Genomic DNA, 5841 nt, shown 5'->3' with positions numbered 1-5841 from the left:
CCGTGTGTATGTTTGCGCCCACCTTTCCAATGGGTGAAACAAGAAAATTCCGTGATTCCATGTTGAAGCCTCCTTAGAAGTGAGTGCTCTAAACTTCTCTCTCTTCAAGGCAGCTCTTGATCATCTCTAAGCTAGAACCAGTGTTTGTTGTCAGGTCCACAACTCTTTCCAGGCTGCCCGGTGTGAGGCCGGCAACTATTTGGCGTGCACATTTTATAAAGACAAAATGCTCCCCTTAGCTTCAGTGAAATGACTGGTTGGAGTCATTTGGTTGGATAGAAGTTTGGACAGCTGCCCAGGTCAGGAATGGTGAAAAGGAACCACTGCTTTCCTTGGTCTCTTTGCTCTCAGAAGCCAAGATAAATGCCATCCCGACCCTATGCCCACAGCTATCCCTTTTTCTTAGGAAAGGATTTGGCTCCTTCCAGCTCAGTGCCTCTGTACATAAGCTTTTGCTCTGCCTGGGAGATGCTTCTAACCCCTAAGGACCTGCCCTGGTTGTTAGACTATAATCTAAACTGACAACAGACGTCCTGGTTTTTTAAAAAAGTCCTATCATTTCCATCCTTTCCATTCAGCATCTTCCCTCTTTGTTCCCTCCCCCAGCCTATCATCCCCCTTCCTAAGTTGATAGTGAGTCTTATTAAGTGGTGCTGTGTCATAAAGTGTTGAGTTGTGTCAGCTGGAAATGGAACATGATTAAGTATATAAAGGAGCCCCAGCCTCGCCTGCCACAACATTATACAACAGAAACCTTGGCAGTGTGCTAACATCTTTTCTTTCTCGCTTTCCTGGGGAGCAGCGAGCCCGCCTCTCACCATGTGGGTCCAGTTGTTGGTCCTGGGCTCAAGTTGGCCAAGTGCAGAGAAGCAAGTAAGTGGGTGGATGAGCGAGTGTCATGGAAGGTGGCTGGCGGGAGGTGATGTTTGGAGGGTTGGAATAAAATCAGGCATAGGCATGCCTGGTTAGCCACTCTGGCACAGTAAGAACTTTCTTGCAGGACAGGTGTCTCTTGTGGCTGACTATAGTTTTAGACAAACCCGTGGCTGTGGCACTTCTTTGTCTTTTTTTCTTCCCCTAAAATATTTCATCGAGCCTGGAAGAGTAGAGGGAATTTGAATAGCATGCTCCCGAGACAGCCTTGAGGTCAGCCTTGAGGTCAAATGCAGTTGCCAAAGGTGAATGGGTGCTCAGTGCCCTTGGCAACTCACTCTTCCACTCACCTTCTATGCAGACTCCGCTGGAGCCTTCTGTGGGTCTTCTGTGTTCCCTCTGAAAGCACACCGAGTCTGCAGAGCTTTCGGGACTCATCACCTAAAGCCTACCTTGCCCCTGCTCAGTCAGAAGGTGCTGAAGAGGCAGAGTAGAGATATGGCTGAGCCCTTACCAGGGCCCAGGCAGGACATCTGCTGCTGGAAAGTCTGAGCATCTCCTGTGTAATGCAGGGTGCAGGACCTGAGACCTCTTTTCCAGCTCCAGTTGTCCCCGAGCCGGCTGAATGTGGCAGAAATTGATGAGGAGTCCATCCATGGCCCTGGGTAAGGTGGATAGAGCTGGATAAACCTACATACGGGCCTAGCAGAGCCCAGAATATCTCCTGGTGCCAGGGAGCTGAATACCCCATGATCCAACTCCCTACCTGTTTTTTTAAAATTTTTTTTGATGTTTATTTATTTTTGACACAGAGAGAGAGAGAGAGAGAGAGAGAGAGAGAGAGAAAGGGGGGGGGGACAAGGGATGGGTGGGGGAGGGGCAGAGAGAGCGGGAGACACAGAATCCAAAGCAGGCTCCAGGCTCTGAGCTGTCAGCACAGAGCCTGATGCGGGGCTCAAACTCATAGACTGTGAGATCATGACCTGAACCGAAGTCAGATGTTCAGCCAGCTGAGCCACCCAGGCGCCCCCTACCTGTTTTTGATTTGATACCTCTTCTGTCTGATCGCCTTGAACCCCTCTAGTAAAACAGTGTCCTGGGTCCATGTCATGGAGAAGCTGGGAATCTGTAACCACATCACCCTGATTCTGGTGTTTTGGGCCCCAAGCACCCTGTTCTGCTTCTGGACTTTTAAGGGACTTTACTTATGAACTCATTAAAACAGTACCCCTTGATCCGGTGTACCTCCCCTGTGTTTTACAACCATCTCATCTCGCGGATGAAACGGAGGCCCAGAGAGCACGGTTGCCACAGAGACCTGTGTTTTCCCATCTTCTTTTCCTTTTTCATTTCACACCATCTCTGCTTTGATGTGGAGTTAGGGACTTTGGCCCCAGCAAAGGGTCACACGTGCCCATGAATCTGGGATCTGTGACTGTCCTTCTCCGGGACGTGGGATGGCCTTGTCCCTCTGTGACCTCAAGTAGAGTTTGTGGTACCTGTGAGGCCCCGAATTCCCTCCTGAGCCTCATACCCTTATTTCCAAGATGCCTGCTGGATATCTCTGCTGCAGATGCATAACTGAATTCTCCTTTTCTTTCATTGCTCACATTTAATCAACACCAAGTGCCAGAGAGTCTGCTGTCTAAATGCCTCTTAAATCAGTCACTGCCTGATTGTCTCCACAGCCACGGATTTCGCTCAGACCCCGGTGGTTTCTCTGGGGGATCATTGCCTCTTCTCTTCCAACCTGTTCTCTCTGCCTTCATCCCACCCTCTCCTTCAATCCACCGTATTGCCTCCAGGGCTGTCTTGCTCAGACACACACGTGATCATGTCACTGCCCTGCTGGAAACTTCCTCCAGGCGCTCTCCGTCATCTTTAGGGTGGTGTCCAGGGATCTTTATAATTTGGCTTCAGTCTATCCTTCTGGACTCATCTTCTGCCATTCTGGAAGGCCCTCCACTGCCTCCCTCTGTCTGCCCCCCCTACCCGGCTAATATCACCCCACCCTTGAGACCAGGCTGAGCGCCTCCCTTCTCCATGAAACCTCTTCCAACTCTCCCGAGTCAGGGCATCATCCTCTGTATATTTTTTGCATCTCTGTCATTTATCATATTGATTTATAATTATTGGTCCATCTGTAGCTCTCCCTCACTAAATAGCTGCTTGAATGTAGGAACTAAAGTCCTAACATGATGCTTAGTGTAGATTGTAGGTGCTCAACAAGCAGTATGAATAAACGTAAGAAGTTTGCAAGATGGGAGTTGGAAGGTGTGTGTGTGTGTGTGTGTGTGTGTGTGTGTGTGTGTGTGTGGGCGTGGGCCCCTGGGGAGCTGAAAGCATCTTGGGTGAGGACAGCCTTTGTGTCCCTGCCTTGTCCCCAATGGCCACTTGTCATTGATTTTCAGGGACTCTGCTCATGAAAAAATATTTAGTCCTGTTTTCTCTTTATCTACATAATATTAACAAATCAGGTGAAATCCTTTTCTGGCCTTAGTGTTTTTCTGTTTCTGCTTTAGAGAACTTCATCCCTGTACCTAATAGCCTGCGCAAAGTGGTCCATCCCCTTTCCCTGGAGCCTCCTCTCTCTCAAACCTTTGACATTCGTTGCCTCTGTTCCATCTCGTAGAGGACTGTTCATGTCCACTGTATTACGATTTTTGGGTATGAGCGAGGCTTGAAAACGTGGTCGGAGAGCACAGAACCTGTCCGGTTCCCTCTCGGCCACCAGTTGTGCAAGAATGCTGTTCTTTAGTTGCTGACACTGCTGAGAGAAAAATCCATGTGTGGTCCCTGACAGTAGAAGCTCACCTCAGCTGCCCTCGGGAATATGGCATTTAGCTAGCTTTTATTTGGCCTGTGATGTTTTGTCCATCCTAATACATGGCTTTATGTGTTTAGCTTGTGTACAAAGTTTACTCCCCTAAATGGCTTATACTCTGTCTAGAGGGACGGTGAGTCGTGGACTAGAGTCTGTGAGCAGAGTGTAATATCATTCTTGTGTTTTATTAACCATAATAACCAGAAGTCTCCAGCCACTAATATATCTGCATAGAGGTTTTTCTGCATTTCCAATTATTTTAACATTCAACATAAACTGGACAGAAAATTCATTTCAGTGTAGTTGAGCTTTTTATTCTTTTTAAGCCCAGAGTAAGTCATCTGCTGTGTGAACCGTGAGTCCAGGGGCAGCAAGAGGCTGTCCTCACAGACTTCTCTCTGCCACAAGGAATAGTCTCTGGAGCCATATGGATTGAACAGATTTGGAGGAGTTTCGTTTCCATTTCCCTGCTGCCTTGCCTGTGGACAAACACCCTCAGTCCCCAGCTTGGGCCCCGTGACATCTGACAAAATGTTGGAGAGTTCTACTCCCCCATCCCCCATCCCTCCCCACCGCCCTGCCCAGTGCTCTCTCCTTCCCTCAACTTCCGGACCTGTTAGGCCAAGTTGTTGCTGGCTCTTTAAGAATTTTATTTTTATATTTTTCTGTCTATTCCTTTAATGGGTGATAAAATTGATTGACTCTCAGGCTGTAGATGACTTCGGAATATTAGTTGGCATGGTATTGATTTTTTTCTCTTTATAAAGCTTTTCTATAAAGTAAGCACCTGATGACTTTAAGTTACAAACTTTGAGTTAAATTATGAACCTTTTAGCTTTGCATTAGAAGTGGTATCTGGAACCTGATTTGCTAGATCAAACCACATTAGTTGTGTTATGTTATTTTCTAAAAACACATTTCAGAGAAATAACTCCAATCTGTGTTGCATTTTATAGAGCAAAATAATTGAATGGCGGCTGTTTGTAATTTTAGCAATCTCTTAACCTTAATCATATTTAATGGCTTTTCTCTTCAGGCTAACAGGAGAGAGAAAAAAGGTTCCAGCTCTGTTATATAACGGCACTACAGTAACGCACCCCGGTCCTTGGCAGCCCTGTCAATTCCTCCTCTCTGAATTGTTGGTTCGGGACAATCATTCAGCAGGGAATTACTTTCTCCTCTATGAAATAAATGAGATGTTAAACTAGTTTTCTGCTTCCTGTGGTACAAATGTATCAGCGTGCAGCCCCGTGCAGCGAGGAATCAAATGCCCAGGGCCTCTGATGGTGGCGGCCAGAAGCTGGAGTGGGCTCAGGGCTCTGGGATCAGTGAGTGAGAGTGTGGCCCCTGGGAAGGGAGATGGAATGACATGAGATGTGAAGGGAGGAGGGGCAGAGTGAGTCCCCGAGGTGCTTTGGGTGCACCCCCGGAATTCATCAGAGCCCAGGAACGCAGCTAGGGAATGTAGGTGGAGAGAAGGGGATGCCTCCGTCCCTGGGGGTCCCTGTGCTGCCATCTGCTTTGCAGGGAGAAAAGGAAGAACTGATTGGCTGCAGGTGACACTCCTTGGGATTTCTTCTTGAGAGCTTAACACACATTTCCACGCAGGCATTTACAAACTGCATAAGACATTGGGGAAAAAATAGGAAAAGATTCTTCCCGTTTTAGGGATGGGAAAGGTGAGAACTTGGGAAGGGAAGGTGATATAGACCATTGAGTTAAGGGTACAGCTGGGAGCACAGTCTGAGGGTCCGAGACCCTGAGTTAGAGGTGGGGGAACACGGCTGCTCCTACAAAGGCAGGGCCTCCAGCCTTGCAGCTGTCTTTTCTCCTCACACTGGGTCTTCCTCTTCATGGTGGCCACCTTCATGAGCTCAGTTCCAGGCTTGGAAGACTTGATGGGATCTGATTTACTTACAGAGGCCTTCTTATCAGGCAGGCTTCCTAATGAGATGCCCCAGGTGCTACAGATTCCCTTTAGAAACAGGGTTTGGGATTCTTGGCTGGGTCCCCACCAGCCCGCTTACATAATGTGTCAGCACTCTTTTGGGAATGGGTGGGGTGGGAGATTGAGTTGTGCCCCCTGCGCATCTCCTCAGCCACAAGTTGAGAGGCCTTCTGAAACCATAGCAAGAGGCGTTGTT

General features: G+C 48.1%; 1 long non-coding RNA gene across 1 annotated transcript; it reads left to right on the top strand.

Annotated features, from left to right (window-relative positions):
• Positions 1 to 608: 608 nt before the first annotated feature.
• On the top strand, positions 609 to 4906 carry LOC121035242 (uncharacterized). The gene is made up of 2 exons (XR_005792817.1): positions 609 to 873; positions 4734 to 4906. It is a non-coding gene; the product is annotated as an uncharacterized LOC121035242 (long non-coding RNA).
• The last annotated feature ends 935 nt before the right edge of the window (positions 4907 to 5841 follow it).

Source organism: Herpailurus yagouaroundi, unplaced genomic scaffold (genome assembly GCF_014898765.1).
Source record: "Herpailurus yagouaroundi ecotype Mexico unplaced genomic scaffold, PumYag 161, whole genome shotgun sequence".
NCBI lineage: Eukaryota > Metazoa > Chordata > Mammalia > Carnivora > Felidae > Herpailurus > Herpailurus yagouaroundi.
The sequence above is the reverse complement of the archived record's forward strand: the minus strand, read 5'-3'. Positions and strand labels throughout refer to the sequence as shown.